This window comes from Marmota marmota, unplaced genomic scaffold, assembly GCF_001458135.2.
Source record: "Marmota marmota marmota unplaced genomic scaffold, marMar, whole genome shotgun sequence".
Lineage (NCBI taxonomy): Eukaryota > Metazoa > Chordata > Mammalia > Rodentia > Sciuridae > Marmota > Marmota marmota.
In genome coordinates, this window is record NW_026000211.1 from 1,195,946 (window position 1) to 1,213,330 (window position 17,385).

Sequence of the window (17,385 nt, forward strand, 5' to 3'; positions counted from 1 at the left end):
ACCAACCAGATCACAGATCACAGACCACAGCTCCTAGCTATGCTGTCTAATATTTACCAGACCATATTCAAACTGTTGGAGTCTCCCCTGTGTTTTAGTCTGCTTTTTTGCTGTTCTGACCAAAAGACCTGACAATAGTTTTAGAAGAGGAAAAGTTTAGTTTGGGTCTCAGTTCATAGATTGCCAACTCTGTCTCTCGGGGCCTTACGTGAGGCAGAACATCATGGCAGAAGGGTTTGGTGGAGGAAAGCAGCTGGGACATAGCACAAGAAAGTAGAGGGGGGGTCCACTCTCCAGAGACAAAATATATACCCCAAAGGTACACCCCCAATGACCCACCTTCTCCAGCCAAACCCTACTTCCTACAGGTACCGCTCAGTAAATCTCTATATGGGATTAAGGCACTGATTAGGTTAGGGCTTTCATAACCCAACAATGTGACCTCTAAACTTTCTTGTATTGTTTCACACATGAGTTCTTGGGGGACACCTCATTTCTAAACCATAACACCTGGTATCCCCATACAAGTCATTTTCTGACATTTTATCTATCACGATCCATCCAAATGGTCTTCTACCCTATGAATCCTAATTAACTCTGTGAATAAGTATAGTAGCTCATCAGCTACAACAAAAAAGATTAGAAATTATTACATTTTATACATAATTTGTGCTGTGGATTTTTAGCTATACTTTCACTACTTTAAAAGCAAGAGAATTTCTGGTTGTTCCTTTTTGGGATTGTGAACTTAAAACTGAATCTCCATAAAAGTCCCCAGTGTCTAAAATGCAAGGGGGCAAAGGTGAGGGAAAACAGAGAAAGGATATTGATCAAACTATGTGCATAATCTCCTGTGATAATCCATGCTAAATGAGGATGCTCTATTCTGGAGGCATAAATTAACTCTGAGTTGACCAGGTTGAAGGCCAGAATAAGCAGAAACAAGGCCAGGATGAAGAGATGGAGGTGAACAAGACCCAGAAATTGAAGGTCCATCCACACTCCTGGGTCCTCGTTGGGTGAGGTCTGTAAGAAAAAGGGTAGAACAAAGGCTGATGGTCAATGACCAGGACAAGCAGCAAACCCTGCCATAGCACAAGACCTGAATGGACTTACAGGCTATTGGAACTCTTGTTCCAACTCAACTCTGTCCATTCATCTCCTGAAGGGCATCTAGGTAGGTTCCACAATTTAGCTATTGTGAATTGTGCCACTATAAATGTTGATGTGGCTGTGTCCCTGTAGTGTGCTATTTTTAAGTCCTTTGGATATAGACCAAGGCAAGGGATAGCTAGGTCAAATGGTGGGTCCATTCTAAGTTTTCTGAGGTATCTCCTTACTGCTTCCCAGAGTGGTTGCACCAATCTGCAGTCCCAACAGCAATGTATGAGTGGACCTTTTTCCCCCACATCCTTGCCAACACTTATTGTTGTTTGTCTTCATAATAGCTGCCATTCTGACTGGAGTGAGATGAAATCTTAGAGTGGTTTTTATTTGCATCTCTCTAATTGCTAGCAATGATGAATATTTTTTCATATATTTCTTGATTGATTGTATATCCTTTTCTGAGAAGGGTTTTTCAGGTCCTTGGCCCACTTATTGATTGGGTTATTTGTTTTTTGTTTGTTTGTTTTTTGGTGTTTAGCTTTTTGAGTTCTTTATATACCCTAGAGATTTGTGCTCTGTCTGATGTATGAGGGGTAAAGATTTGCTCCCAGGATGTAGGCTCTCTATTCTCCTCACAGATTGTTTCTTTTGCTGAGAAGAAACTTTTTAGTTTGAATCCATCCCATTTATTGATTCTTGGTTTTAATTCTTGCACTATAGGAGTCTTGTTAAGGAAGTTGGGACCTAATCAACGCTAACTCTGCCAGACAGTCAGGTCCTTCTCAGAAGGAGACAGAAAAACCAATGAAGCAATTTGGACAACGTTTTACCACCTGGCATCTTATGCTAGTGGGAATTGAAAGAACAAACATGATTCTAATATAGCAAGAAGTAACTTCCTAATAAAATTCTCTCTCTCCCTCCTTCCTGTCTCTCTCCATTCCTTTCTTTTCTTTCCCTTTTCATTCCCCCCCCCCCATTTATCAAGAACACTAAGGGGTTGGGGTTGCAGTGAGAACAGAACTCAGGGGAAGGAATTAAAATAAAAATCTATAGTTACCCACCCCATAATTCCCCAGGCTTAGCATTTCCCTGAAGCAAATGCTTTCTGCTACCAATTCTGATGCTTTCCTCCCTGACTCTACTTGATTTATGGACTATCTCTTGAATTATTAATTTAAAATCTTGTCAAGGTCCTTACCCACAGAAAGTTAAGGATTTAATTTGCCTTATGCCCCCCCTTTCTTATTTTGAACAATTGTTTTTGCCCTGTTATTTATTCCTTCTATGTTTGTGCATAATACTGAAAACATATATTTTTAAATAGAAGGGAGACCAGTAGCGTAGAGGAAGGGAGCCAAGTGGAGAAAAAGGGGGAGATCCTGGGGATTAAAATTTGACCAAATCATGTGCATATATGACTATGTCACAATGAATCCAACTATTATGTATAATTATAATACACCATAAAACATAATAAAATACTTTAGAAAGTATTTCTGATTTTCAACCAAGTTGCGTGAAGACATGGGTGGCTGCTCTTCTCCTCCCCTATTTCTTCTCATTTTCTGACTGCCAGAGTTTGCTTTTACATTGCCAGGGCTTGGTCAGGTTACATTTTCTCTTCTAACCATATTTAGTCTTCTGTGTTCTTTTAGGCCAATTCTCGAGCCTGAAAACTGGTAGACAGTATGTTACTGTATGTAAGTTCTCAATATATTAATATATTAATTAGTGCTCACCTCAATAGCACATGTATTAAAATTGAAACAACACAGAGAAGATCAACGTGGCCCTGGTGCAAGGGTGACTCAAAATTTGTGAAGCCTTACATATTTTTTAGAGGCTAGGAAAGAGAAGAGAGATAGAGGAAAGATGAATGGCAGGTACCAAAATGCAGTTAGAGAGGAGGAATAAGCTCTAGTGTCCTACAGCTTGGTAAAGTGACTATGGTCCACGATAATTATATGTTTTACGAGGAACTAGAATAGAGGAGCTAGAAAGCTCTAAACATAAAGAAAAGATAAGGAAATGACAATGACCATACTGTACCATATAAATATGCATGATTTATTTATTTAATTATTTTAATTACTTAATTTTTAAAATTGCTTTTATTTTTTAAATACATGGCAGCAGAATGCATCATAATTCTTATTACACATATAGAGCACATTGTTTCATATCTGTTTGAAATATGCATAATTTTATAAGGTAATTTTTAAAAGTATATATTAATCAATTACTTCCATAAACATGGCAGGCACTGAGCTAAGGTGGTACAATGGGTGTCATGAAGCAGGTGCGGTGCACTTGGGTTAAGTGGATTCTCTTCATCACATTCCATCAGTGTCCCAATACTCCACCACCTCTTGGTAGGGCTTGTTGACTGACGGGGCCTAATTTTGGTGAAAGCAGAAACAGGAGTCTCACCAAAGTTCTCAAATGTTTCTGGAGTCTAGATGCCTTGGTTTTTTTTTTTTTTTTTTTTTTTTTTTTTTTTTTTTTAGTAAGCAATGTCTATAGGGGAGGGAGCTCTGGTTTTTGCTTGGGCATTTTGGCAGGTAAGGAGCATGTAGGTCTCCACCAACTGAATCATTATTCCTCAGACAACTTGAATCATCTCCTGCAACTTCTTCCTCTAACACCACCACCACCAAGATTCTACAATGTGGCTTCCAAAATCAAATTACTTGTCAACTAGCTTCCATTAGCTTTACCTTGTCTAAAAATTAGACAAGATATGTTAAGATGGCTCCTCTACTCTCTCCCCCCATTATTTTCACTGTTAGGAGCCAAGTCTGAGTAAATGATTTTCTTCAGGACTGTCCTCTTCTGTTCTTCCTTTCCTGAGGATCGTATGGAGGAATTGCATCTGCTCTGGCAGCATGCTGAATCCCTCTAAGAGCAGGGCCCTCTAGAACAGATGTTTTCTGGGATCTTTTCTTTATTGGGGTCAGAGCATGGGCATATGGAAAGTCATATTTATTGGTAAGTGAAACTCACATTTCACAGTTGGGTCAGCCTCCTGAATGTTCTTATAATCTGAAAAACATTGCTCACCTAATTTCCTTTCACTGTGAATGCACCTTCTCACCGAATGCCCAGTTCCTGGCGCAGAAGGTAGAAAAGAAGGATGGGAGGTAGTTAAAATGAGCAAAGCTGAGAGAGGGCTTTTGGGGGAACAGCCAGCCTGTAGTCCTTCTTCCTTTCAGGAATAAACTTTCTCTTTTTTCCTATTTTTGCCTCATTTGTTTGTTTGTTTTTATGCTTGTTTGGTCATGAATTAGAAAAGAGACAAGTTTAACTCTTTTCTAGTTAGTTGCTGAACCCATTTGAGTTAGCAGGGACTAACTTTGCCTCCTGTGTGGGGTGACCCAAAGGGTGAGAGATGAGGGAACTCTCCAAGGGCCTTGCCTGGCAGATCCAGTTACTCTGTCCATGTGAGGGTTCCGTGGGAGGCATCAAATGACTCCGTGCTTCTCTGGGCCATCAGTCAACTCATCAAGTCTGGGCTTTGCTTGTGGCTTGGCCCAGGCTCCTGGCAGAGAAGAGGCTAGAGAGCCAGGCAGGGCTGGAGCTCTCGACCGTGGACAGGCTTAAAAGAAGACAAACATCATGTTGCTTCTCTGAGGAGGACATGGGGACTTTTAAAAAATTTTTTATTCTTTTCTCCTTTGCCCTTATGTAAAACATAAAACATCTTAGACAGGTTCTGTCACTAAGATACTGATCTCTGTGGCCCAGACGAAGAAGAGAGCAGAGAGAGGGCAGAGGATTCTGCCTGAGGGAGACAGCTTGAAAAATGGAGCTTGGGCCTCCTGCTCGTATAAACATCTGCTGATTGGCACAGGGATCAGGAGACAGAAAGCCCTCACTTTCTTGGATACACAGATAACCAGAGTATTCTTAGATACTTTGACCAAATCACACTTTTTTGTTAATTGTCATCCTTGTGGAGACGAGCCATTTTATGGTTATTTTGGAAGTGAATTTCTCTATAAGAAAAACTCCTATTTTGAGTTTGTTCTCTGGGCCTCAAATTTTGTAACTATAGCATGACAATAACCCTTTCCAAAGTAAAAAAACAAAAAAAGTATCAGGCAATTGAATTGAGAGGTAAAATATGGAGGTAAGAACAAAAAAGTTATTTTGCCAATGCCATACCTAGGGAAAAAACTTATAATAAAACAAGGGCCCCTGTATAGTCATTTATCCATCTAGACTGAACTCCTTTCTTTTATTCAATGTTGCAAGGCAGACCTTAGCATTATATAACATGTTTTGTATTACACCACTTTACAATGATCCATACATGTCTTTCATCCCTATTAGAATTTGAGCCCCTGGAAGGTAGAGATCTTTATATGTTTGTGAACTGACTTTAGCACCTCACAACGTAAGCTAAAACAAAACAAAACGAAAAAGTGTATATTCAATGAACAAATGAATGAATGAATGTGGATCAGGGACTTTTTTACAGTTCATATGTCCAAAAAAAGATTTTGCTTTTTGAAGCATGTTTTTAGACCATTAGTAATAACAAATATAATGGCCTCAGTTCATTGAGTATTTACTATGTTCCAGGTACCCTTCTGAGCCCTATATACACAGTATCTCATTTAACCTAGATCCCTCCCTAAATTCACATATATTCTTTTATAGTGTCAGAGTGTCTTAACATTCTCTAAATGTGATCCCTACCATGTCATAAATAATGTTTACATTCTGTCTTCCCTCAACCATAAGCCACAAGGACAGAAATTTTTTCTTTTCTTATATGATGCTGTTAAATCCTCCAGCATGTAGTCCATATGATATGTACCCATGTCACACATTATTAATTAATTAATGTTACATTTTTTATGCTTAAAGATTCTTTTGCTTGACATGTAAAATTTATACATATTTATGAAGGACAATGCAATGTTTTAATTCATGTATGAAGTGGGTGATGATCCACTGAAGGTAATTAGCATATTGATCATCTTAAACTTTTATCATTTCTTAGGGTGAATACATTAAAATTTCTTTCTTCTGTTTTGAATGGATAATATTCTAATCTTTGTTTCTTTAAGGACCTTTTCCAAATTACTATCAGGTACAAGTCCAAGTATTCCCTAGTATAAAGAAAACTCATCCAAAAAAATTGGTCACCTTTTTTGTCACCAATAGGTTATTCTGTACCTCAGATTTTTGAAGCCACTGTCTTTCTGTTCCTGCATGTATATGCTTTTGGTCATAATTGCCAACCGTGTTGTTGTTTCCACTTTACACCATATGACTCCCAGGCATTGCCACTCCTGCTTTGGAATCCCAGGTGTCTACAGAACTAGAGTGAAGTAGGCACATCTAGGGAGAAGACAGGGTGGAGCAGACTCCAGTGCAGGAGTCTGATTTGTAAACTATGCCCAGCTTAGAAAATTTAAGGCATCTCCCATCCGGAGCTGAGAGGAGTCAGATGGGTCCCCACCTCTCTCCATCTGCCTCCAGTTAGCTCCCACTCCCAGGCCATTTCTCCCAACTGCTCACTGCATTCAATATTTTCATTTTCATAGGGTTTTCTGCATTATTTTGAGAGATTTGTTGTTCTGCTTATTTGAGCCCCTTGATAAACATTGCAGCTCCAACTTCTCACTGCTCTATCTTCAAGTGAACCATCTCATTGTTGGTCTGTTCCCAAGGCCAAGAAAGTCCAAAGCCATTTCCACAAAGTGGGCTAAAAACATTCCCATTATCTCAAGGCACTGAACCATGTTTCTAAAAGTGGCATATTGGTTGGGTATTATTTTCTCTCTAACTTTCATGAATTCCAGAAATGCAGATTGCCTACACACATCTTGAACAAACACCCTGAAAACCTCTGGAGTCACTGCCATTTTGGCTCAGTGGGGGTGTGTGTGTGTTTGATTTGGGTGTGCATGGGCGAATCAGGGATCTAACCATTTCAGAAATAAATCAGCAGAGAACGGGAAGAGTATTATTGCCCATTGGCACTGACTCTGTTTGTTATACTGGGCTTGTTGCTGGGATCATAAATCCATGGTAGGAGAACAGAGGCGACTCACAGTTTCCATTATGATAATAAACTGCAGGAGACTATTAAAAGTACCCAGGCATTTATTTCCTCGTGAGGGTGGCAGCATTGGACAGTGAAAAACAAACTGGACTAGACGCTGGGCATCTTGGGCATCCACAGGATGATCTTAGCAAAGCTGCCCAACCTCTGACTCAGTTGCCTCACTAGACAATGAGAGGCTTGCACTTGGTCATCTCTGAAGTTCTTCTCAGAGCAAAAGTTATGGTTTTTGGAAGGTCTAATTTTTTCAGGGAGAATCACTTCAGTCTAGGCCACCATGTCTGTCTCTATCTCCAGTCCTATTCCCAGCATTGTAAAGCAATTTCTTCAGCCTCACAAAAGACTTTGGCCAAATTCCTGACTCTTCACCTTAGAAGTCTGGTTGAAACTGGTGAGGACCTTCTTGCTGCATGGTAACATGGTAACATGCTGCCTGGTAAGACAGAATAGGCATGCTTGCCCAGTTCTTCTCCTCGTCTTTTAAAACCACTAATGCCATCCTGGGGGCCCCACCCTCATGACTTTACCTAATCCTAATTACCTCCCAGAGGCTCCACCTCCACATACCATTAAAATGTAAGTTAGGGGATTAAGTTTCTAGCATATGAACTTCAGGGGACACATTCAAACCGTAGCACCAGATTTCTGAGCCACAATTCTGGGAGGGGCCTTTCTGGGCGGTTCCTGCTACTACTAGACCCACCTGACCATTCTAAGGCATAATATAAAGTTTTATGCTTATGTAGGATGGTGGCTCATAGAGGACATAAAGCAGGCATTGTGTGAGATGTCATCTTCACTACTTCCAAGACATTTTCCATGCTGTTTGTTTTTAAAGTATAAAAGGAACTCATTCTATTGTGTAAATTTTGGAAGGCTAAGGTAAATTTACAGAAGATTAAAATCTTAATTCCATAATTCTACCCCTCCTACAGGGAAATTCTGTTAGTGTTTTGGTGTGTTCCCCATAGTCTATGCAGTTTTTTTTTTACATTTCTGGGACCATGCTGTGTAAACTTTATTCTGATTGAAACATTTCCTCCTTCCATCAAAGTTACATAAATAATATTTTAATGGCTCCATAATATTTTGTTTTTTAAGTATTCACCTAAGGTTGAATCTCTTGTTTCCAGTTTTATTCTGTTTTTTTAAATTGTTGTAAGTAATGTTGAGATGAACATCATTGGGCCTGTTTCTCTATGAATTTCAGATTATTTCCTCAAAATACATGTTTGGAATTGAGTTACTAAATTAAAGAAGATAAATAATTATAAGTCTCTTGATACCACTTTGATCTTAATTTATCAAGTCTATTTTTTGCCTTAATACCACCACCATTTCTCTTAAAGAATATCCTATCCATCTCAATCATGAGAGAGCTTAAAATTTTCTAACACTTTCCTGAAGCAACGTATACCAAAACATCCTCCCAGGAAACATCACATTCTAGACCTTAATCCTGAACTGTCAATCATCTGCCTGATCCTAGGGCTCTGCAGGTGTCTAATACTTAATTTTAATGTCACTATCAAATGTGGAGTTATAAAGGAAACAGAGAAAATGACTCTTTGCTATAAGAGAAAATGGGTGGATGTGAAAATTCCCAAGCTGTAGTTATCAGAGACCCTATTTGAAGTGCTGCTCTATTAAAATACAAGAGGACCAGATACCAGTGGGATTAACTGTGTGAGTTCCATAGTGTCATTGCACACCAGTGTCCTCTACTGTAACATGGGCAGAGTGAACTATGTGATTTTTAAGGTTGTGACGTCCAGCTTTGATGGTTCAGCCGAATGAGGATTATGAGATAACATCATAAAAGTGCTTTGAAACAACTTTGAAGGCTGGGGATGTGGCTCAAGCGGTAGCTCGCTCGCCTGGCATGCGTGCGGCCCGGGTTCGATCCTCAGCACCACATACAAACAAAGATGTTGTGTCCGCCAAAAACTAAAAAATAAATATTAAAACTCACTCTCTCTCTCTCTCTCTCTCTCTCTCTTTAAAAAAAAAAAAGAAAAAGAAACAACTTTGACCATGACACTTTCTTTGAAATGGTGATTGTTACCCCAAGATGGCAGTAAAGGGTATTGCAGAATTGAGTGTAGATTGAGTTTGGAATTTGATTGAATCTCAGCTTTGCTAATTATTAGCCATAGGTATCCTTAGATCAAGTATTTAAATTCTTTGAGCCTTAGTTTCTTCAACTGTGAAAGAGCTGATAACAGAGCCCGGGGGCCCACTGGAGGATCACATAGATAAAGCATATAACGGGCATGCAAGATGTCCTCTGCGGCAGCATTGTAAGAACTGTGAGATTTGGTGCTCTGAAATGATAGTTATTTTTAGTTCAGCAGTAGGAGAAACTGAGGCTAAGGGAAGTTGTCCCTTGATGAAAATTACACAGCAGGTTAGTAATAAAATCACAATCACCTCTGGCTTACTTGTCCCAATCTACCTCTCCATTGCCACATAACAACTCGGGATACAGCTGAATGAAGACAAAGATTTCAGATGAAAGGTTATGCAAAGGTATCTTTGGCTTTATGACCATGGTTCAAAGCCAATTGCCTGAATTGGGTGTGTACAAGCATATTTCATCCAAGCAAGATAAGAAAGTCAAGATTAGATACCCCTGGGTATAAGATGAGATCTAAATGTTCCTCTTGAGAGCATCACGTTAAGCAAAATAAGCCAAACTCAGAAAGTCAAGGGTTGTGTTTTCTTTCATATGTGAAAGTTAAGGATAGGAGAAGAAAATGGTTGGGGGTGGGGGGTGGGGCCTCATAAAAATAGAAGACCCAGAGAATAGAGGAAGGAGGAAGGGGACCAAGGGAAGGGAGGAGGGAAGGGAAAAGGGAAGTGCTGTTGAACAAAATTAATCAGGTTATATTGTTATGTTGTGTGCATGTACAAATATGTAACAACAAATCCACTATTATGTATAATGCACCAATTGAAAAAAAAAAGAGATCTAAATGTTCCTGCCTGGTATTTAAGGTGCCTCCCAGTTTGGCCTCAACCTGCTGTACTATGCTCACCTCCTTATTAAGGCCTTGTGAGCTCCTAGTTTTACCTCAACTCCACAGTGTGTCTGTGTCCTCACAGAGATTTCACATGGCTCTGCTGCAGCTGGTCCCCTCTTTGCCAAGCCCTTCCCCCATGCCACCGAGCAGTGTCTTCCTCATCCTTCAAGGCTCAGCACAAATATCAGTTGTCACGGTGAAGGATTCTCCTCTCTCTGGAAATATCCATCACTTCTTGCCAAGTGCTATGGTCTGATTATGACTCCCAGAGTTTCATGTGGTGGGAACTTAACTCCTAGTACAATAGTCTTGACAGGTGATTAAGGCATGAAGGCTCTTGTCCTCATGAATGCATTAATGTCATTAGCAGGAGAGTGGTTTGTTATAAAAGGGAATTTGGCTCTCTCTTTTGCTCTCAGTCTTGTTCATGGGATACTTTTTACTATGTTATGGCTGAGCAACAAGACCCTAGCCAGATGCAGCCCCTCCATCTTGGACTTCCCAACCTCCAGAGCCATGAGCCTCATAATTGTCTCTTCTTTATAAATCACCCCATCTGTGGTGTTTTGACACCACAACGTCATGTTTTTAAGACCATTTTATAATGTGACTGATGTGATTTAGTTCTAGGACATGTGGGAACAATTCTCTTCCAGTAACTCCTACAGATTCTGGAGTGTGTCAGGACTTCTTAAAATTAAGCAAGGATTGTTTCTGCAAGGCCTCCCAAACCTAGGGAGCCTGAACCTCAGCACAAATGTGTGACTTATCTTTTAAGAGGGAATTGCAAAGGGAAATTATTTTTATTTATTTATTTTTGTTCCATTTAGCAACAAATAAGAAATGAGTATCCTAAATAGACTTTCATGTCCCAGTCGTTATTTCTATATTTTCTCCCTCTGGGAATCTATACTTCTTCTTCTTTGGGACCTGAATGCTTATGTTGGGAGTATTAATATGCAGGGTAATTGCTCTGTGCTTCTTTAGATAGCTCTGACAATGAGTTGGTTCCTTACTATGTCACCATTAATGTCTCTGCCAGTGTGCCAGGTGCTCTGGTGACTACCGGACACACACCTGCCTTTTCAGTCAGAGCCACCCACAACAAGTAGCCTTTTCAACCCTAGAGATTGTCACTGTACAGGGTTGCAGTGGGGCGTGAAGGTCCCACAAAGGTCTCTGAAGTTCTTGGGCACCTCCGCTCACACTCTTTCTCTTTATGTTCACTTTCAGCTTAAGGCCACTCCCCTCTCTTTTGCCTAAGCTCTAACATGCTCAAACAGATCTCTCTCTGTTCCAAAGGCTTCCAGCCACACGTAGGCTCTGTAATACACAGTCCCCTCTGTTTCACTCTAGTAGTTTTGTGTTTGCATGTCTTATCTAAAAGACAAAGGTCTTGGACTAGTGGGTTCTCATCTTCTTTTGAACTTTTCCAAGTACCTAGTGGATTGTTAGGTACACAACCGACAATGAATAATTCATTCATTGGTTCGGACGGACGTTCTCCACGTACCAACAGACAAAATTGGGGTCCCTCTAGTCTTGCTACTCAACATGTAATCTGCATCAGCAGCAATGGCATGTTCCAGGCAGAAATGCAGAATTTGCAGATTTTTTACCTCAAACTTATTGTTTTCTACCTCAATCTTATTGCAGACATCAGAGTCTGCATTTTTATAAGAACCCCAGGTGATTTATATGCATATCACATTTTGAGATACACTGCACTAAATGGCATTCTCTGTAAAATTCTTGGTATTTTTTCCTCACTTGGTCCACTATTTTTGCTTCCCCCGTACCTGGCTCCTACCTGCATCCTCCTTCTTTCCCCTCCCCAGTGTATCACTTCAACCATTTTCTTTCCTGTATCCTCAATCCCACTGGTCACTCTATTCCTGCCTCCACAGTGCCCAGTTCACCTTCTCCACTCTTTTCTTGTTGTTCTCTGAGCTCCCAGTGCAATGTATGTTACTAATACATGGAGAGGTCTCCTGTTTTGTTGAATCAACTACATATTTTGCTAATCAAATTGCCATGGGAGAGGTATTTAGCAAGAAATATGAACTTGGTCATCTCTTAAATGGATTATAACAGCTTGTTTATCAATGAAGTTAGGAATTCACTGACTAACAAAAAAACATGGGGGCAGTGATTCTGGTCTTTATTTATAAGTTTACCAGCCAAAAATGAGTTTGGAAACTACAACACTCTTCATTACTTAAGCCTCTAAGACTTTAACTGCAAGCACTCACTTTAAGACAATCAAATACAGAAAATCATACTTAGAAAAGGAATGCCAGGGTTGGCTTTCAACCATAACTCTTCCACTTTAAAAGACAACTTCAAAGAGTCTTTAAAGTGACTTTACAATTACATTTATTCACATCTTGATAAGAGGACCGACATCTTAAAATTCAGGGGAGATTTATCTTCAGTTTAACTTTCTGCATTTTATGGGGAATCCAGGAAAAAGTAGGTTTGGGACCTGAATTAAAGAAAGAATTACCTCCATTCCCCCACCCCTTTTTTTTTGTAAGCAGGAACTCAGCAGCTAAGTACTGTTGCAGATGATCATACTGCTTTCTGGCTCACATTTTCTACCTGAGAGTTGATTTGCACTGATCATTTTCTCTGGTCATTTTAAAAAGCAATTGTTCATAAAGGAAAAGGGATATATTGGACAGCATCTTCCTGAATGTCAAGGGCTGACAATAATTAGGTCATGTGATTTCTATTCATTTTCCTAAATTTTATGATTTGCTGGCACAATAACTTTCTTCCCCCAATCAATTAGTGTAACAGTTCATATCAATATTTTACTTTTAATGGTTGACTACTCGTTTCATTAAAAATGTAAGTGCATTAGCTCCGTGTAAAATGATACCATTGGGGTGGTCATATTTAAATATTCATAACGTAAAAGTTAATAAATCTGAGCACAGTGTTTGCATTTTAAAAAGTCAGGCTACTGTCAGATGTATTTGGTCTCAGATGAGACCCACTAAATTAAAAACCACATCTTTTTATTGATTCTTCACAGCAAAATAATGCAGCAGAAATGTTCTGAGAATAGTATCACCACCCAGAAACTCACTGTTGTGCTCAGCTACATCCAACCCTAACTTGCTTCCTCTCCTTGCTGCCTTTCAAGTTACCCCCATCCCCCGGATTCTGACCGCTAAGACCGTTTAGTATCAAAGAAGTTAAATACTGGGTGTGCATAAGATTTAGTTCCATTTTATTAAATCCCTCTTCCCTGTTTTCCCCACCAAAATAAATCCAATGTGTCATGTGGTATATGCCAAGAGCCCTAGGGAACGCCATTTGTCCCCATTAGAGGAAGGGCCATACACTTCATAGTGGGTCAAATTTATTTGTTATATGTGTGTTCATAAGTGCAGATAGCCTTAGAATCAGCAAATTCCATAAATCTACAAATTGGGTCAGGAGGTGGAAGATTCCTGTGAATGAGAGGGCATTGCTCCCAAGTCTTGAGAATGTCAGTCAGAAATAGGGACACTGAGATAGACAGGGCTGGCCCTCTCCTGAGAGCCCCCAACAACTTGGTATGAGATTACTACTTTCTCATATTTCACCCCAAGTCAGTCTCATTCACCCCAAGTTTTTGCTAACAAAACCCCAAGTTTTGTTAGCAAAACTTGCCTGGATTGGCAGAAAAGGCCTTCGCTATAAAGACAAACAGGTCATCTGAAGAACAGGACTGAGGGGTGACATTTTACTGCTACCAGTAGCCTCGCCGCCACTACTATGGATGATTTATTATCAGTGAGGTTTGGGAAGAACATAAAACTTTGAAGACAGGAGACAGAAGTTTTAACCCTTAGCCGTCCAATGTCTAGATTCTAAAATCCTGTTTAAAATGTGTAAGTCTTTTCATGAGAAAATTGGGGCTGTGATTCAAAGTGACCCCATCCTACTCCATAGGGAACTAGGTCACATTCCTTCACTGAAGCCCACATACAGCCTCAGAATCCTTCTCTGCCCATTCCTCTGGTCAGCCTCTGCAAAATGACCACCAGCTAAAACCGATTTGCCGTCACTAAAGGTGAATGATTAACAGAAGAGGAACAAAAAAATTCCTCCCTCGGCCAAGGCAGGGAAGAACAAATTTAATAACTTTCTGAAGCTGGAAGTCTTTGTGAGGCCTCAGACTTTGGAGGTCCACCCCAGATTCAAGGGTGCAAGGAATGAAGAACCACTGAACATCAAAGTCAAAATCCCCACGTTTGTTTGAAATGGTCCCTGAAGTGAAGCTCATGGACCCTCTGTGTTTGGTCCTCAGAGATGTGGAGCAGGGCTTGAGATTCTAGTCATCTTTTACAAATTAGATTCTTTTTCTGGACCAAGTAAGGAATGAAATTACCCAAATTCATATATGTATTTATTTGATTTTTGCTGAACACATAAAATTCAGTTGTTCTGTCATGAATGAGGCATATGTAGAATCTATATGTACAGTACAGAGAGACAAATGATGTGTAGTCTCCCACAGATATATACACAGGCCATGAACATAGAAAATATACCAAGAAATTGAATGTTTAGAGGTTGTTTATGTATTATACAGCTGAAAAATCCTGGAGTCGTCTACTCCAGAGTTTCTCAAAGTGTGGTCCACAAACCAGCTGCATAAGAACCTTCTGGGGTAGGTCTATTAAAATTCAGAATGGTGAGATCCACTCCAGACCTCCCGAATCAGTCTTCTCATACCTCTGCCAACATTCTGGGTCAGTGATATTCCTGGTTGAAGGGAGCCTCTCCCAGCAATGAATGTTACTCTGTGACTCTGGGGACCCAGGCTTATGTGTATCTGGGCATGACTGTATCTCATGGGCATGAGTGAACACATTTGAGATTTATCAGTTGATTCAGGATCACCTTTATACCTTTCCCTCTGTAAAGCTAATCATGGCTTTAAGTTTGTGTTGTTGTTCAAAAAAAAAAAAAAAAAAAGTTCTTCCTCCTGGATTTTTAGTACATTATGGTCATCAATGTGACAGTTCTTGGAATCATTCCTTGTTATACTTGAATTTTCTTCTTCCCAAGTCAATTGCAGCCTCTTTACAATTTTCCATCTGTGCCGTTAACATACTTAAATGGTCTTGATTTTCTGAAAGGCAGTAGCTAAATGGATGAGATGAGCTACAGTAAGACAGAACAATAGCAATGCTCACTTTTTATACCTTTCTTGCTTCACCTGGTAGAAGCACACAAATTTATGGTAATAAGATTTATCTGGAATAGTGGATCTCTATCATCACAGAAAATCAGGTCTCTTGAAGGATTAAAATAGGGCATGTGTTTAGTTGCATTAAAATCACAATTTAAAAGGTTTAGGTAGGAATTAAGTAACATACTAGAAATGACAGAAACTGAAGGGAAAATTTCAGAAGTTAAACACATTAAAGGGCTCAGTTTGGCCAGGACTCTGAGCACAGTACTCTGATTTGTAGACTCCAGTGTGAACTGTACATGATAAAGCAGGAGGATGTCAGAGAACCTTTTAGCATCCATTCAATTCCAAAGAGTGGAAGTTTGCCATCCTCTGAGGAATTACTTAGATTGACACATAACAAGGCAAACTGACAGCTAGTCCACAGAACAGTCAGTGGCCACAGATTCCAAATGCTAAGCCAGGCTCCTAAGAATGCTCCTCGGCCAGGGCTTTGTGGGGTTTAGAGTGAGTTTCTCCTGGAAAGCTGAGTTTGCCCTTAGCACAGGTTCCTCTGTGGAGTAAGAATAATATCAAACACCAAACAGAGCCATCTGAGCCCAAGTGCTATTGCCCCCTAAAAACATGAGGCATGTGGAATCAGGGTGGGGTACTTTGGGAGGAAAAAGGGCCATTGTCACATTCCTGCTAAGGGAGAGCTCTTGTGCATTTTATTGCACTATAAATTGTTACATGTCACCCTGGAGTAAGAATTTATCACAGCTCTTCCACGGGATTAAGGAGTTAGAGATGCAAGATAACTCCTGGAGGGTGGGGGTGGGGCTAAAAACACCGACATCAGAGACACAGAGGCCCCTGTTTTCCTAGGCCTGCGTTTGTGGATATAATAAAGATTTGATTTGGTTGCAAGCCCTGCTTTGTGCTGCGTAGATGGCAGATGTAGAAGGGACAGCACACCTTGATACCTAGGAGAGAAACAGCCTTCAAGGCCCTGGCATGGTAAGGACAGTGTTTGTTAAACACCTTTCTTGTGCCACTTGCTGTGATAGCAGATTTTTACTATCATCACTTTCACTTCTAACATGACCAACATGTAAGCCCTTAGTTAGCTACATCATCTCACAGAATCCTCACTAGAAGCCTGTGAGGTTCACAGAATTATCACTATTGTACAGATAAGGAAACTGCAGGTTAGGGAATAAGTCACTAGGTTAAGGGCACATGTTCTGACTCCAGGGGACACATTTTTTTTTTTTTTATGATACTGGAGAATGAACCTAGGGGTCCTTTACCACCGAGCCATATTCCTAGCCTGTTTTACTTTATTTTTTATTTTGAGACAGGGTCTTGCTAAGTTACTTAAGACTTTGCTAAATTGCTGAAGTTGGCCTCAAATTTGCAATCCTCCTGCCTCAACCTCCTGAGTCGCTAGGATTACAGGCATTTGAAACCATGCCTGGCTCCAGGGGACCCACTCTTAACCCTGATTCCACATGCCTAATGTTTTTAGGGGGCAATAGCACTTGGGCTCAGATGGCTCTGTTTGGTGTTTGGTATTATTCCTATGCAATGCCCTATTTTTAAAAAATTTTTTGAATTTTATTTATTCTAATTAGTTATATATGACAGCAGAATGCATTTCAATTCATACTATACAAATAGTGCACAATTTTTTCATGTCTCTGAACACGAGTAGAGTCACACCATTTGTGTTTTCATACATGTACTTAGAGTAATAATGTCCGTCTCATTCCACCGTCTTTCCTACCCCCCCATAACCCACCTTCTGCTCCCTCCCCTTTGCCTTATTTAAAGTTTGTCTATTCCTCCCATGCTCCCCCCAACCCCACCATCCCCATAATGAATCAGCATCCTTATATCAGAGAAAACATTCAGCATTTGGTTTATTGGAATTGGCTTACTTCACTTAGCATTATATTCTCCAACTTCATCCATTTGCCTGCAAATGCCATGATTTTATT

General features: G+C 40.0%; 1 non-coding gene across 1 annotated transcript; it reads left to right on the forward strand.

Annotated features, from left to right (window-relative positions):
* The first annotated feature begins 2,841 nt into the window (after window positions 1–2,841).
* On the forward strand, window positions 2,842–2,947 carry LOC125612899. Its single transcript, XR_007343386.1, has one exon. It is a non-coding gene; the product is annotated as a U6 spliceosomal RNA (small nuclear RNA).
* The last annotated feature ends 14,438 nt before the right edge of the window (window positions 2,948–17,385 follow it).